Raw genomic sequence first — 18,793 nt, 5'->3', positions numbered from 1 at the left:
AGCAAGGGGAAAAGTCCTTAAACTATAAGCAGAAAGAGATCAGGTTCTCAGCACCGCTATCCACAGAAACATGGCAGGCTAGAAAGGTGTAATGGGAAATATTCAATGTCATTAATGGGAAAAATATGTAGCCACGAATTCGTTATCCATCAAGGTTGTCATTCAGAATAGGAGAGATAAAAAGTTTATTAGATAAAAAATAAATAAATAAAGGAGTTCATGGACAGTAAACCAGCCTTGAGGGTTTCAAAAGGGACTCTGAGTGGACAAGAGAGAGAGAAAGAGAGAGAGAGAGAAACTACAAAGACTAGAAAAGAACAGAGAACATCACCAGAAACACCAACTCTACAGGTAACACAATGGCACTAAATTCATATCTTTCAATAATTATTCTGAATGTTAATTGACTAAGGCCCCAATCAAAAGACATAGGGTATCAGAGTGGATAAAAAAAAAATCCATCTATATACTGCCTACAAGGGACTCACTTTAGACCTAAAGACACCTGCAGATTGAAAGTGAGGGGATGGAGATCCATCTATCATACCAGTGGATGTCAAAAGAATGCAAGAGTGTCTATATTTATATCAGACAAACTAGATTTTAAAACAAATTTTTAAAACAAATACTGCAGGCGCCTGGGTGGCTCACTTGGTTGGGCGTCCAACTTCAGCTCAGGTCATGATCTCGCAGTCCATGAGTTTGAGCCCTGCATCAGGCTCTGTGCTGACAGCTCAGAGCCTGGAGCCGGCTTTGGATTCTGTGTCTCCCTCTCTCTCTGACCCTCCCCCATTCATGCTCTGTCTCTCTCTGTCTCAAAAATAAATAAATGTTAAAAAAAATTAAAAAAAACAAATACTGTAACAAGAGATAAAGAAGGGCATTATATCATAATTAAGGGGTCTATCCATCAAGAAGATCTAACAATTGTAAACGTTTATGCCCCCAACTTAAACACCCCAATATATAAATCAATTAACCACAAAATAAACAAACTCATTGCTAATAATATCATTATTGTAGAAGACTTTGATACTCCACTTACAACAATGGAAAAATCATCTAAGCAGAAAATCATCAAGGAAAAAATGGCTCTGTATGACACACTGGATGAGAAGGACTTAACAGATATATTAAGAGCATTTCATCCTAAACCAGCAGAATATACATTCTTCTCCAGGACACATGGAATATTTGTGTCACAAATCAGCCCTCAACAGATACAAAAAGATTGAGGTCATACCATGATCACAACGCTATGAAACTTGAAATCAACCACAACAAAACAATTGGAAAACCTTTAAATAAATGGAGGTTAAAGAGCATCCAATAAGAATGAATCGTTAACCAGGAAATTTAAGAAGAAGTAGAAAATACATAAAAGCAAATGGAAATGAAAATGGGACAGTCCAACCCATTTGGAATGCTGCAAAGGCAGTCCTAAGAGGAAAGTGCATTGCAATTCCAGTTTATCTCAAGAAGCAAGAAGGGTCCCAAATACACAACCTAAATCAGCTAGAAAAGGAGCAGGAAATAAAGCCTAAAGTCAGCAGATGAAGGGAAATAATAAAGATTAAAACAGAAATAAATGATATAGAAACAAACAACAACAACAACACAAAAACAGTAGAAGAGATCGATGAAACTCAAAATTGGTTCTTTTAAAGAATAAACAAATTTTATTACCTCATAGCCAGACTTATCTAAAGGATAAAGAGAGGGACCAAATAGATAAAACCATGAATGAAAGAAGAGAGATCACAAACAACACCACAGAAATATGAATGATTATAAAATAATAACTACAAAAAATTATATGCCAACAAACTGGGCAATCTGAGAGTAATGGACAAATTCCTAGACACACACTACCAAAGCAGAAACAAGAAGAAATAGAATACTCAAACATGCCCATAACCATCAAACAAATTAAATCAGTTACAAAAATCCCCCAACAAACAAGACTCCTATGCCAGATGTCTTCACAGGGGAATTCTACCAGACATTTAAATAAGAGTCAATACCTATTCTTCTCAAACTGTTCCAAAAATTACAGACAGAAGGAAAACTTCAAAATTATTCTATGATGCCATCATTACCTTGGTTCCAAAACCAGACAAAGACCCCAATAAAAAGGAGAATTTCATGCCAATATCCCTAGTAAACATGGATGCAAAAATTCTCAACAAGACACTAGCAAATCAAATTCAACAGTATATTAAAAGAATTGTTCATCATGATCAAGTGGGATTTTTCCTGGGCTTCAGGGCTTGTCCAATATCTACAAATCAATCAGCATGATGCACAAAATTAATAAAAGAAAGGATAATAACCATATGATCCTCTCAATATATACAGAAAAAGTATTTAACAAAATACAGCATCCTTCCTTGATAAAAAATCTCAAGAAAGTAGAGATAGAAGGAACATACCTCAACATCATAAAGGTCATATATTAAAGGCCCACAGCTAATATCAACCTCAATGGGGAAAAAGTGAGAGCCTTCCCCCTAAGGACAGGAACACGACAGGATGTCCTCTCTCACCACTGTTGTGAGATACTGGAAGTACTAACCTCAGCAATCAGACAACAAAAATAAGTAAAATGCATAAAATTCGCAAGGAAGAAGTAAAACCCTCACTTTGCCCATGGCATGATACTCTACATGGAAAAAATCCAAAGATTCCACCAAAAAACTGCTAGAATTTATACCTGAATTCAGCAAAGTTGCAAGATGTAAAATCAATGCACAGAAATCAGTTGCTTTTCTATACACCAATAATAAAGGAGCAGAAAGAGAAATAAAGGAAATGATCCCATTTACAAATGTACCAAAAACCATAAGATACCTAGTAATAAAGTTAACAAAAGAGGTAAAAATCTGTAGGCTGAAAATTGTAGAAAGCTTATGAAAGAAATTGAAGAAGACACACAGAAATGGAAAAACATTCCTTTTTCATGGATTGGAAGAACAAATATTGTGAAATATCAACACTACCCAAAGCAGTCTACACATTCAATGCAATCCCTATCAAAATAACACCAGCTTCCTTCACAGAGATAGAATAGTTCTAAAATTTTTATGGGCCAAGAAAAGATTCCAAATAGCCAAAGCAATCCCGAAAAAGAAAATCAAAGCTGGAGGCATCACACTTTCAGACTTCAAGCTGCATTATAAAGCTGTAGTCATCAATACAGTATGGTACTGACACAAAAGCAGACACATAGATCAATAGAACTGATTAGAGAACCCAGAAATGGACCCACAAATGTATGTCCAGCTAATCCGCAACCGAGCAGCAAAGAGTATTTAATGTGAAAAAAAGACAGTGTCTTCAACATATAGTGCTGGGAAAACTGCATGGAAATCTACATGCCAACAAACTAGACAGCCTAGAAGAAATGGATAAATATCTAGTAACATATAACCTAGCAAAAGCGAAACAGGAAGAAATGCAAAATGTGAATAGGTTGATTGCAAGCAAGATGAATTAATAATCAATAAATTTTATACAAACAAAAGTCCAAGACCAGACAACTTAAGAGGTGATTTTACAAATCATTTAGAAAACATTTAATACCTATTCTCCTCAAATTATTCCCCCCAAAATAGAAAAGAATGGAAAACTTCCGAATTCATTTGATGAGGCCAGCACTACCCTGAAAAGAAAACCAGATAAAGACTACACTAGTGGAGAGCTAAGATAGTGGGATATTAGGAGGATCTAAGGTTTGTCTCGTCACCCCAATACAGGTAGATTACTATCAGATCATTCTAAATACTCAAGAAATAAGTCTAAGGTCTGATAGAACATACTGCATAAATGGAGAGAAGAAACCACATTGCAGAATGTAGGAAGTGTCCAGATGTGTTTTGTGGGACAAAGGGATCATGGGAGAGAGCATTTGTTCCTAAGAAAGAAAAGAGAGAGTGGGGAGTACAGAAATATGCACAAGGAGAGCACTTACCCAGAGCCATTGGCTGTGGAAAGGAGAGGGGCTGGATTTTGTGATTTTTTTTCCAACAAGTGGGGCTCAAATACGAAAGTATTAGAGTTCCCAGGATTTCCCTGAATAGAGACCTGAGGACTCTGATCTACTTCTAGGGAAGAGTCAGGCAAACAACCCTGGGGGCAGACTGTGTGAATAGAGCATGAATGAAGGGGCACAGGGAGAAATTTTTTATACTTTTGGGAGCACACCTTTGAGATATGGCATTACCTCTCTGGGGACAATAGAGCTAGCAGGCACTTTTTAGCTTCCCCGCCCCTCAGCATAGACAAAGAGACACCTGCTAAGGGCAGCTACCTCTGGCACTGGATGTTTAGCCTACTTGCTTCAAGTACCACTCCCTTGTGCTCTGGAGCTACTGACATTCTGGGTCAAACCTGCATCAGTCCCAGTATGGTGAAACCCTTTCCCAGAGAACCAGTGCAAGTCCTGCTACACCAGATTCCTGCAGCTTGGAATTTTAAAAGTCAGCAGGCATGGCTAGGGTAGAGCCCATGGTGATATGTGCTGCTCCAGGTAGGCAAGAAACTCAGAAACGGAGAGTGTGAAATTAGCAATCTGAAAAACGCCTGTGATGAATGAGAGGAAATTATTTGCTCTTCTGAAAGTGCTTCCCTGAGAGCCGCAATCACAGACTCCCTTCTATATAGACAAAGGAGCTGATTGACACTATTTCCTTTCCACAACCCTTAGCATAAAACAACCTCAGGAAAAAGTATTACACCAACACTGGCTTTGTAAACTGCTTAAACAATGCCCCATCCCCCTGCAATCTGCTGGTACTGCTTTTCTTGATCAAGTGTGGCTAAGAACCAGTGCAGTGGGCTGCTCCCCAAGAAGATCAGCTCAAACCCTGGCACACACCATATCTATGAATCATAAAGTTCTACAAAGCTTCAATTCTAGTGGAACTAGCATCAGGTCTTGTTTAGCAAGAAGACCAGCGCACACCTAGTTAAAACTCTCCACACTCTGGCCAAGACCCAAACACTGCCAACTGCAGCCAAGGAGAAATACTGCAGTAGACTTACATAATGGATAGAGCAGCCAAAACGCATCAGCAAAGTGTATGCAGCACAGACCAGGGACAATTCCTGAAGTGCAAGGTCACGAATACTATGGCCTCTGCTTCATAAAGCCATTACTCCCAGGAACAGGAAACAGCAGGCTTTCCTAACACAGAGAAGACAGAGATATAGACAAGATGTCAAAGAAGAGGAGTTCATCCCAAAAGAATAAGAAATTGCCATGGACAGGGACTTAATTGATACAGATATAAATACTATTCCTGATGCAGAATTTAAAGCAATTATAATAATTATACCAACTTGGCTTAAGAAAATCATGAAAGATATCTGGGATACCCGTATCACAGAGATTAAAAAGCTAAAAAACAATAGGGCCAAACTTAACACAATAACGAAGATTCAAAACAGACTGGATGTAGTGACCACAAGGATGGCAGAAACAGGTGAATGAATAAGTGATATAGAAGATAGAATTATGGAAAATAATGAAGCTGAGAGTGAAAGAGAGAGAAAGAAAAAATTTTGGATCATGATTTCATCAAACATAACATTCATGTCATAAAAGTGCCAGAATAAGGGAGAGAAACAGGGAAGAAGATTTATATAAGGAAATTATGACCCAAAACTTCCTCAGTTGGGGGAAGGAAACAGACATCCCAATCCAGGAGTCATAGAAAATCCTCTTCAAAATCAACAAAAACAGGGCAACACCAAGACATACTATAGTTCTATTTGCAAATTATAATGATAAAGAAAAATTCCAAAAAACAGCAAGACAAAAGAAATCCCTCACATACAAGGGATGAACAATACGGTTAGTAACAGATCTCTCCACAGAAACGTGGTGAGCCAGAAGAGGGATGCATGATATATTCAGCATGTGGAACGGGAAAAATCTGCAAGCAAGAATACTCTACCAAGCAAGGCTAGGGTTCAGAATATAAACTGATAAAGACTCTCCCAGACAAGCAAAAACATTTAAAAAATTAAAAAAAAAAGATTCTGACCACTAAACCAGACCTGCAAGAAATATTAAAGGGGACTAGGAGCGGAAAAGAAATACAAAAAGTGACAAAGACAAAAGATGAATAGGGGCGCCTGGGTGGCTTAGTCAGTTAAGCAATCGACTTCAGCTCAGGTCATGATCTCGTAGTTTGTGAGTTCAAGCCCCACATCACGCTCTGTGCTGACAGCTCAGAGCCTGGAACTTGCTTCAGATTCTGTGTCTCCCTCTTTCTCTGCCCCTCCCCTGCTCATGCTGTCTCTCTCTGTCTCTCAAAAATAAATAAACGTTAAAATTAAAAAAAAAAACATGAACCATAGAAATCTCCAGAAACAATGACCAAAAAGTTAATAAAATGGCACAAATACATGTTTATGAATATTTGCTCATAATGTACATGAACTAACTACTCTAATCAAAAGACATAGTGTGTCAGAACAGACAAAAAAAATAAGACCCATTATGTGCTGCCTATGATTGACTCATTTTAGATCTAAAGCACCTGCAGATTGAAAGTGCGGGGATGGAGGAATATTTATCACTCAAATGGACATCAAAAGAAAGCAAGAGTGTCCATACTTATATCAAACTGTATTTTAAACCAAAGACTGTAACAAGAGATGGAGTGCACTATATCATAATAAAAGGGACTATAAAACAAGAAGACCTAACAATTGCAAATATTTATGCCCCAAAGTTGGAAGTACACAAATATATAGAACAATTATTAACAAACATAAAGGAACTCATTCATAATAATATAATAACAGCAGAGGATATTAACACCCCATTCACAGCAATGGGAAGATTTTGTAAGCAGAAAATCAACAAGGAAAAATGGCTTTGACCAACACATTAGATAGGATGGACTTAATAGATATATCCAGAACATTTCACCCTAAAGCAGCAAAATACACATTATTTTCAAGTGCACATAGAACATTCTCCTGAATAGATCACATACGAGATCACAAATCAGACCCCAACAGTGCAAAAAGATTGAGATCATACCATGCATGATTTCTGAACACAATGCTACGAAACTTGAAGTCAACTACAAGAAAAAAATTAGAAAGAACACAAATGCATGGAGGTAAAAAAACATTCTCCTAAAGAATGAATGGGTCAACCAGGAAGTTAAAAAACACGTGCAAATGACAATGGAAACATGATGGACCAAAACCTTTGGAATGCAGCAAAAATGGTCCTAAGAGGAAAGTATATAGCATTACAGGGCTACCTCAAGAAAGAGGAAATATCTCAAATATGAATATGCAACTTCACCTTACACCTAAAGTAACTAGAAAAAGAACATAAATAATGGAATATTACTCAGCTCTAAAAAATAATGAAATCTTGACATTTGCAACTATTTGGATAGAGCTAGAAAGTATTATGCTACTGGAAATAAGTCAGTCAGAGAAAGACAAAAACAATACTATTTCACTTATATGTGGAATTTAGGAAGCAAAACAAATGAACACGGGAGAAAAAGAGACAGGCAAATCAAGAAACAGATTCTTAACTATAGAGAGCAAACTGATGGTTACTGGGTGGGGAGGTAGACAGGGTGATGGGTGAAATAGGTGATGGGTATTAAGGAGGTCACTTGCTATAAGCACAAGGTGTTGTGTGTAAGTGATGAATCACTAAATTGTACACCTGAAATTAATATGACATTGTTCATTAAGTAATTGGAATTTAAATAAAATGTAGGCAAAAATCAATCTAGAAAAATAAAAAGTAACCTACAGAATGGGAGAAGATTTTTGCTGATGAGATATCTGATTTATGTTTAGTATCCAAAATACATAAAGAAATTATAGAACTCAGGCACCAGCAGAAGGTGGCGGTGTAAGAGGACGCTGGGCTCACCGCGCGTCCTGCTAATCACTTAGATTCCACCTATACCTGCCTAAATAACCCAGAAAACCACGAGAAGACTAGCAGAACGGAGTCTCCAGAGCCAAGAGCAGACGAGAGGCCCACTAAAGAGGGTAGGAAGGGCGGAGAGGCAGTGCGCGCTGCACAGACTGGCAGGAGGGAGCCGGGGCAGAAGGGCAGCCTGCCGGCCAAGCAGAGCCCCTGAGTCTGGCTTGCAAAAGCATAGGGGCCAGACGGAGTGTGTTCCCACAGCAAGCGCGACTTAGCATCTGGGAGGTAGTAAGTTAACAGCTCGGCTCCGAAGGCAGGAAGTCTGGAGGACAACAGGAGGGAGAGTTGCTGAGCCCCTGGATGACAGAGCTCAGTTTGGCGGGGAACAAAGGCGCTAGCCAGCGCCATCTCCCTCGCCCATCCGCCAGCCAAAATCCCAAAGGGAACCAGTTCCTGCCAGGGAACTTGCTTCCTCCCGGCAAACACCCAACGCTGTGCTCCTGCTGGGCCACCCCTGCAGCAGGGGGTCTGACCCCCTCCCGCTGCCACAGGGCCCCTCCAGAAGTGGATCACCTAAGGAGAAGTGAGCTAAGCCTGACCACCTGCCCCCGTGCACCCTGCCTACCCACCCCAGCTAATACACCATATCCCCAGCACCACAAGCCTGGCAGTGTGCAAGTAGCCCAGACAGGCCATGCCACCCCACAGTGAATCCCGCCCCTAGGAGAGGGGAAGAGAAGGCACACACAAGTCTCACTGTGGCCCCAGTGTTGGGCTGTGGGAAGACATCAGGTCTGACTGTGGCCCCGCCCACCAACTCCAGTTATACACCACAGCACAAGGGAGGTGACTTGCAGGTCAGCACCACTCCAGGGACTATCCAAAATGACCAAACGTTAGAATTCCCCTCAAAAGAATCTCCAGGAAATAACAACAGCTAATGAACTGATCAAAAAGGATTTAAATAATATAACAGAAAGTGAATTTAGAATAATAGTCATAAAATTAATCGCTGGGCTTGAAAACAGTATAGAGGACAGCAGAGAATCTATTGCTACAGAGATCAAGGGAATAAGGAACAGTCACGAGGAGCTGAAAAGTGCTTTAAACGAAATGCAAAATAAAATGGAAATGGCCATGGCTCGGATTGAAGAGGCAGAGGAGAGAATAGGTGAACTAGAAGATAAAATTATGGAAAAAGAGGAAGTTCAGAAAAAAAGAGATAAAAAAAATCCAGGAGTATGAGGGGAAAATTAGAGAACTAAGTGATTCACTAAAAAGAAATAATATATGCATAATTGGTATCCCAGAGGAGGAAGAGAGGGAAAGGTGCTGAAGGTGTACTTGAAGAAATCATAGCTGAGAACTTCCCTGAACTGGGGAAGGAAAAAGGCATTGAAATCCAAGAGGCACAGAGAACTCCCTTCAGACGTAACTTGAATCGATCTTCTGCACGACATATCATAGTGAAACTGGCAAAATACAAGGATAAAGAGAAAATTCTGAAAGCAGTAAGGGATAAACGTGCCCTCACATATAAAGGGAGACCTATAAGATTCGTGACTGATCTCTCTTTTGAAACTTGGCAGGCCATAAAGGATTGGCAGGAGATCTTCAGTGTGTTGAACAGAAAAAAAATATTCAGCCGAGAATCCTTTATCCAGCAAGTCTGTCATTTAGAATAGGAGAGATAAAGGTCTTCCCAAACAAACAAAAATTGAAGGAATTTGTCACCACTAAACCAGCCCTACAAGAGATCCTAAGGGGGATCCTGGGAGACAAAGTACCACAGATATCGCTACAAGCATAAAACATACAGACATCACAATGACTCTAAACCCGTATCTTTCTATAATAACACTGAATGTAAATGGATTAAATGCGCCAACTAAAAGACATAGGGTATCAGAATGGATAAAAAAACAAGACCCATCTATTTGCTGTCTACAAGAGACTCATTTTAGATCTGAGGACACGTTTAGATTGAGAGTGAGGGGATGGAGAACTATTTATCATGCTACTGGAAGCCAAAATAAATCTGGAGTAGCCATACTTATATCAGACAAACTAGACTTTAAATTAAAGGCTGTAACAAGAGATGAAGAAGGGCATTATGTAATCATTACAGGGTCTATCCACCAGGAAAAGCTAAAAATTATAAATGTCTATAGGCCAAATACTGGAGCCCCCAAATATATAAAACAATTACTCATAAACATAAGCAACCTTATTGATAAGAATGTATTAATAGCAGGGTACTTTAACACTCCACTTACAGAAATGGATAGATCATCTAGAAACACGGTCAATAAAGAAACAAGGGCCCTGAATGATACATTGGATCAGATGGACTTGACAGATATATTTAGAACTCTGCATCCCAAAGCAGCAGAATATAGTTTCTTCTTGAGTGCACATGGAACATTCTCCAAGATCGATCATATACTGGGTCACAAAACAGCCCTTCATAAGTATACAAGAATTGAAATTATACCATGCATACTTTCAGACCATAATGCTATGAAGCTTGAAATCAACCACAGGAAAAAGTCTGGAAAACCTCCAAAAGTATGGAGGTTAAAGAACACCCTACTAAAGAATGAATGGGTCAACCAGGCAATTAGAGAAGAAATTAAAAAATATATGGAAACAAACGAAAATGAAAATACAACAATCCAATTGCTTTGGGATGCAGCGAAGGCAGTCCTGAGAAGAAAATACATTGCAATCCAGGCCTATCTCAAGGAACAAGAAAAATCCCAAATACAAAATATAACAACACACCTAAAGGAAAGAGAAGCAGAATAGCAAAGACACCGCAAACCCAGCAGAAGAAGAGAAACAATAAAGATCAGAGCAGAAATAAACAATATAGAATCTAAAAAAACTGTAGAGCCGATCAACGAAACCAAGAGTTGTTTTTTTGAAAAAATAAACAAAATTGACAAACCTCTAGCCAGGCTTCTCAGAAAGAAAAGGGAGATGACCCAAATAGATAAAATCGCGAATGAAAATGGAATTATTACAGCCAATCCCTCAGAGATACAAACAATTATCAGGGAATACTATGAAAAATTACATGCCATCAAATTGGACAACCTGGAAGAAATGGACAAATTCCTAAACACCCACACTCTTCCAAAACTCAATCAGAAGAAAAAGAAAGCTTCAACAGACCCATAACCAGTGAAGAAATTGAATCAGTCATCAAAAAACTCCCAACAAATAAGAGCCCAGGACCAGATGGCTTCCCAGGGGAGTTCTACCAGAAGTTTAAAGTAGAGATAATACATACCCTGCTCAAGCTATTCCACGAAATAGAAAGGGAAGGGAAACTTCCAGACTCATTCTATGAAGCCAGTATTCCTTTGATTCCTAAACCAGACAGAGACCCAGTAAAAAAAGAGAACTATAGGCCAATATCGCTGATGAATATGGATGCAAAAATTCTCAATAAGATACTATCCAATTGAATTCAACAGCTTATAAAAAGAATTATTCACCATGATCAAGTGGGATTCATTCCTGGGGTGCAGGGCTGGTTCAACATTCGCAAATCAATCAACGTGATACATCACATGAATGAAAGAAAAGATAAGAACCATATGATCCTGTCAATCGATGCAGAAAAGGCCTTTGACAAAATTCGGCACACTTTCTTAATAAAAACCCTTGAGAAAGTCAGGATAGAAGGAACATATTCAAACATCATAAAAGCCATTTATGAAAAGCCCACAGCTAACATCATCCTCAATGGGGAAAAACTGAGAGCTTTTTCCCTGAGATCAGGAACATGACAGGGATACCCACTCTCACTGCTGTTGTTTAACATAGTGTTGGAATTCCTAACATCAGCAATCAGACAACAAAAGGAAATCAAAGGCATCAAAATTGGCAAAGAGGAAGTCAAGCTTTCACTTTTTGCAGATGACATGATACTATACATGGAAAATCCGATAGACTCCACCAAAAGTCTGCTAGAACTGATACATGAATTCAGCAAAGTTGCAGGATACAAAATCAATGCACAGAAATCAGTTGCATTCTTATACACCAACAAGGAAGCAACAGAAAGACAAATAAAGAAACTGATCCCATTCACAATTGCACCAAGAAGTATAAAATACCTAGGAATAAATCTAACCAAAAATGTAAAAGATCTATATGCTGAAAGCTATAGAAAGCTTATGAAGGTAATTGAAGAAGATATAAAGAAATGGAAAGACATTCCCTGCTCATGGATTGGAAGAATAAATATTGTCAAAATGTCAATACTACTCAAAGCTATCTACACATTCAATGCAATCCCAACAAAATTGCACCAGCATTCTTCTCGAAACTAGAACAAGCAATCCTAAAATTCATACGGAACCACAAAAGGCCCCGAAGAGCCAAAGTAATTTTGAAGAAGAAGACCAAAGCAGGAGGCATCACAATCCCAGACTTTAGCCTCTACTACAAAGCTGTCATCATCAAGACAGCATGGTATTGGCATAAAAACAGACACATAGACCAATGGAATAGAATAGAAACCCCAGAACTAGACCCACAAAAGGATGGCCAACTCATCTTTGACAAAGCAGGAAAGAACATCCAATGGAAATATGACAGTCTCTTTAACAAATGGTGCTGGGAGAACTGGACAGCAACACGCAGAAGGTTGAAACTAGACCGCTTTTTCACACCATTCGCAAAAATAAACTCAAAATCGATAAAGGACCTGAATGTGAGACAGGAAACCATCAAACCCTAGAGGAGAAAGCAGAAAAGACCTCTCTGACCTCAGCCATAGCAATCTCTTACTCGACACATCCCCAAAGGCAAGGGAATTAAAGGCAAAAATGAACTACTGGGACCTTATGAAGATTAAAAGCTTCTGCACAGCAAAGGAAACAACCAACAAAACTAAAAGGCAACCAAAGGAATGGGAAAAGATATTTGCAGGTGACATATCAGACAAAGGGCTAGTATCCAAAATCTATAAAGAGCTCACCAAACTCCACACCCGAAAAACAAATAACCCAGTGAAGAAATGGGCAGAAAACATGAATAGACACTTCTCTAAAGAAGACATCCGGATGGCCAACAGGCACATGAAAAGATGCTCAACGTCGCTCCTTATCAGGGAAATACGAATCAAAACCACACTCAGATATCACCTCACGCCAGTCAGAGTGGCCAAAATGAACAAATCAGGAGACTATAGATGCTGGAGAGGATATGGAGAAACGGGAACCCTCTTGCACTGTTGGTGGGAATGCAAACTGGTGCAGCCACTCTGGAAAACAGTGTGGAGGTTCCTCAGAAAATTAAAAATAGACCTACCCTATGACCCAGCAATAGCACTGCTAGGAATTCACCCAAGGGATACAGGAATACTGATGCATAGGGGCAATTGTACCCCAATGTTTATGGCAGCACTCTCAACTATAGCCAAATTATGGAAAGAGCCTAAATGTCCATCAACTGATGAATGGATAAAGAAATTGTGGTTTATATACACAATGGAGTACTACATGGCAATGAGCAAGAATGAAATATGGCCCTTTGTAGCAACGTGGATGGAACTGGAGAGTGTGATGCTAAGTGAAATAAGCCATACAGACAAAGACAGATACCATATGTTTTCACTCTTATGTGGATCCTGAGAAACTTAACAGAAACCCATGGGGGAGGGGAAGGAAAAAAAAGAGTTTAGAGAGGGAGAGAGCCAAGGCATAAGAGACTCTTAAAAACTGAGAACAAACTGAGGGTTGATGGGGGGTGGGAGGGAGGGGAGGGTGGGTGTTGGGTATTGAGGAGGGCACCTTTTCAGAAGAGCACTGGGTGTTTTATGGAAACCAATTTGACAATAAATTTCATATATTGAAGAAAAAAGAAATTATAGAACTCAACATCCAAACTCCAATTACCAAATGAGTAGAAGATACCAATTAATAATTTTCCAAAGAAGACATACCAGATGGCCAACATACACATGAAAACATGCTCAATCTCCCTGATAATCAAGGAAATACAATGAAAAGCTACAATGATATTTCACCTCACAGTAGTCACAATGGCTAAAACTTAACAGCACAGGGAAAAACAGGTATTTGTGAAGGCGTGGATAAAGGGGGAACCTCTTTCACTGCTGGTGGAAATGCAAACTGGTGCAGCCGCTCTGGAAAACAGTATGGAGTTTCCTGAAAAGATAAAAATAGAAGTACCCTATGGTCCAGCAATTGTTCTACTAGGTATATCCAAAGAATACAAAAATGCAGATTCAAAGCAATACATGCACCCTACTGTTTATAGCATCATTATCTACAATAGAGAAATTATTGAAACAGATCAAGGGGCCATCGACTGATGAATATAAAGAATATGTGATTATATATATATATATATACATATATATATATAATTACTCAGCAATAAATAAGAATGAAATCTTGCCATTTGCAATGACATGGATGGAGCTAGAGAGTATCATGCTAAGAACAATTATTCAGTATGAAAAAGACAAATGCCATATGATTTCACTCATGTAGAATTTAAGAAACAAAACAAATGAACATACAAGAAAAAAAGAGAGAGGCAAACCAGAAAACAGACTCTTAACTATAGAAACAAACAGGGTTGCTAGATGGGAGGTGAGTGGGAGATGGATAATGGTTGATTAGTATTAAGGAGGGCACTTGTGGTGAGCACTGGATGCTGTATGTAAGTGAAAAATAACTCAATTCTACACCTGAAACTAATATTACTTTATATGTGAACAAACTAGAATTTAAATAAAAACCTGCAAAAAAAAAAGCAATTGTTAGATCTTCTTGTGGGCTAGTCCCCTTTATTATGATATAGGATCCTTCATCGTTTGTTATAGTCTTTGGTTTAAAATCTAGTATGTCAATTATAAGTATTGCTACACTGGCTTTCTTTTGATGTCATTTGCGTGACAAATGTTTCTCCATCATTTCACTTTGAATATGCAGGTGTCATTAGGTCTAGAATGAGTAACTTGTAGGCAGTATATAAATGGGTCTTGTTTTTTTATGCATTCTGACACCATATGTCTTTTTATTGGAGTACTTGGTCCATTTACATTCAGAGTAACTTTGATAGATATGTATTTAGTGCCATTTTATTACTTGTTTTGTTGTTTTTTTTCTGGATATTGTCTCTGATCCTTTCAATACTATGTCACGTTTTGTCTTTATTTTCTACTCAAAGGGTACCCTTTAATATTTCTTGCAGGGCTGGCTTAGTGATCACCAACTCCTTTAATTTTTTGTTTGAAAAATTCTTTATATCTCGTATTCTGAATGATAGCCTTGCTGGATAGAGAATTCTTGGCTGCAGATTGTCCTCATTCAGCATGTTGAGCATATCATGGCACTCCGTACTAGCTTGCCATGTTTCTGTGGAGAGATGAGCTGCTAACCTTGTTAGTCTTCCCCTGTAACTTAGGGGCTTCTTTTTCCTTGATGCTTTTAGAATTTTTTTATCACTATATTTTGCAAATTTAACTACAATATGTCTTGGTGTTGTCCTGCTTTCGTTGATTTTGAAGGTAGTTCTCTGTGCCTCCTGGATTTGGATGTCTGTTTCCTTGCCCATATTAGGGATGTTTTCAGCTCTAATTTCCTGAAATAAACCTTTGGCCCTCCTTTCTGTCTCTTCTTCTTCTAGGACTCCTATAATACAAATGTTATTACTTTTGATGGAGTCACTGAGTTCACTAAGTGTACTCTCATGATCCAAAATATTTAGTTCTCCTTTTTTTCAGCTTCATTATTTTCCACAATTCTATATTCTAGACAACTGATTTGTTCTTCTGATTCATCCGTCCTTGTAGTCATTACACAAGTCAGTTTTGCATCTTGGTTATTGCATTTTTTTCATTTTTGGCTTATTTGTTTTAAGTTCGTTTATGTCTGTGGTGAGTGTCCTGGTGTCTTCTATGCTTTTATCCAGCAGAGCTAGTATCCTTATGATTGTTACTTTAAATTCTGTATCAGGCATATTATTTATCTCTTTTGATTAGATCTCTTGCCATGAAATTTTTTTTTCTTCTTTCTTGTGGGATGAATTCCTCTGTCTTGGCATTTTGTGTATGTCTCTGTCTTCTCTGTGTAGAAATGCCTGTTATGTTTCCTGCTCTTGAGAGTAACGACTTTATGAAAAAGAGGTCATATAATGCCCAGGTCCTTGTGCTTCAGGAAATGTCTCTGGTGTGTCCTGCATGCACTTTGCTATTGTGTTTTGGCTGTTCTATCCCTCAGGTTAGTCGTCTCCAGAAATTCTTGCCTGCAGTGGAGAGTGTTTGGACCTTGGCCAGAGCATGGTGAGTTTTAAGTAGGCATGCTCTGGTATGCTTGTTAAAAGAGACCTGATGCTATTTAAACTAGAACTGAAGCTATGAAGAACTCTAATATCAGTAGACATGGTATGTGCGGGGTTGGTGCTGGTCTTCTGGGGAAGGTGCCTGCTTTTCTGAAACTTAGGAACACTTGCCCAAGAAAATTAGTACCAGATGAACAAAGGGTAATGGAACTTGGTTTACGTAGGTTATGCAATTAGTGTTGACATTGTGCTGTTTACTCCAATTGATTTATGCTGAAGGGCAGAGGCAGGAAATGGCACCAGCCAACTCCTTTGTCCCTGAGAGGGGAGTTCCTGCTTGCTGCTGCAGGGGTATGCCTTGAAGAAGAAGAAGGAATAACTTCCTCTCATGTATTTCAGGCATTTTTCTGATCACTGTTTTCACACTCTGTCTCTGAATCGCTTGCCTGCCTGGAGCAGCATAGCACACCTTGGGCTCTACATCAGATGGGCCTGCTGAGATTTGAAATTCCAAACCTCAGGGAGCTGGTGTGAAGGGGACCTGCGCAGATCATCTGGAAGAGGATCTTACTGTGCTGGGATTGATGTAGGTTTGACCAGAAGGTCAGCTGTACCAGAGCACAGGAGCATGGGATTTGGAGAAAAGTAGACTAATCTGCCAGTGTCAGGGTTAGCTGACCTCAGGAGATGTCTCTGTGCCTCTGCTAGGGGACAGTAGAGTGAAATGGCACCCATTAGTTCTTTTGTTTCCAGTGAGGCAACACCACTCCTCACAGGTGCAGTGCAAACAGTACAAACAGTCTCTCCTTGAGCCCCTTCGGCCATGCTCAGATCACACAGCCTGTCCTAGGGTTGTTTGCCTGCCTCGTCTCCAGGAATGGGGTAGTGTTGACAGGTCGCTATCCCAGCCAAGCCTCTAAAAATCCAATTTTTGTGCCCTGCTGGTTGCAAAAATTCATGAAACTCAGTCCCTTTCATTTTATTAGCCAATAGCTTTGGAAAGGTGTTTTTCTTGTGTGAATCCCATGTGCTCCAATCTCTCACCTTTCTCCATGACTAAGGTTTCCTCCCCACCACAGCACCAACCATATGTTTATCCCCCAAACCATGTCTCCTCACTTCTACCTTTCTCAATGTGGCCAATTTCTCTCCCTCTAGTTGTGTAGTTTCTTTTTATCAGTCCGCAAGTCTATTTCTTGTGTATTCAGAACGATTTGATGGTTATCTAGCGTGTTTGAGGAAGGAGATAAACATATGGTCCTCTTACTATGCCACCATCATAGCTCCCATCCCCTTCCTACAATAATAATTGTTTTTAATTTTCTTTTTTTTAATTTTTTTAATTTGCATCCAAATTAGTAAGCATATAGTGCAACAATGATTTCAGGAGTAGATTCTTAGCGCCCTTTACGCATTTAGCCCATTCCCCCTCCCACAGCACCTCCAGTAACCTGCAGTTTTTTCTCCATATTTATGAGTCTCTTCTGTTTTGTCCCCTTTCCTGTTTTTATATTATTTTTGCTTTCCTTCCCTTTTATTCCTCTGTTTTGTCTCTTAAAGTCCTCATATGAATGAAGTCATATGATTTTTGTCTTTCTCTAACTAATTTCATGTAGCATAATACCCTCCAGTTCCATCCACGTAGTTGCAAATGGCAAGATTTCATTCTTTTTGATTGCCAAATAATACGTCATTATATATATATATATGTATATATATATATGTATATATATATGTATATGTATATTATATGTATTATATGTATTATATATATGTATATGTATATATACATATATATGTATATGTATATTATATGTATTATATATATGTATATATATATGTGTATATATGTATATATATATACACAATGGGTCGTAGGGTAGTTCTATTTTTAGTTTTTTGAGGAACCTCCTTACTGTTTTCCAGAGTAGCTGCACCAGCTTGCATTCCCACCAACAATGCAAAAGAGAGCATCTTTCTCCACATCCCCGCCAACATCTGTTGCCTGAATTGTTAATGTTAGCCATTCTGACAGGTGTCAGGTGATATCTCATTGTGGTTTTGATTTGTATTTCCCTGATGATGAGTGATGTTGAGCGCTGTTCCATGTGTCAGTTGGCCATCTGGATGTCTTCTTTAGAGAAGTGTCTATTCATGTATTTTGCCCATTTCTTCACTGGATTCTTTGTTTTTTGGGTGTTGAGTTTGATAAGCTCTTTATACATTTTGGATACTAACCCTTTATCTGATATGTCATTTGCAAATATCTTCTCCATTCTGTTGGTTGACTTTTAGTTTTGCTGATTGTTTCCTTTGCTGTGTAGAAGCTTTTTATTTTGAAGAGGTTACAGTAGTTCATTTTTGCTTCTTTTTCCCTTGCCTCCCAAGACGTGTTGAGTAAGAAGTTGCTGAGGCCAAGATCAAAGAGGTTTTTGCCTGCTTTCTCCTCGAGGATTTTGATGGCTTCCTGTGTTACATTGAGGTCTTTCATCCATTTTGAGTTTATTTTTGTGTATGGTGTAAGAAAGTGGTCCAGGTTCATTCTTT

Source organism: Panthera tigris, chromosome X (assembly GCF_018350195.1).
Source record: "Panthera tigris isolate Pti1 chromosome X, P.tigris_Pti1_mat1.1, whole genome shotgun sequence".
In the NCBI taxonomy this organism is placed as follows: domain Eukaryota; kingdom Metazoa; phylum Chordata; class Mammalia; order Carnivora; family Felidae; genus Panthera; species Panthera tigris.
Note: the sequence above shows the minus strand (reverse complement) of the source record.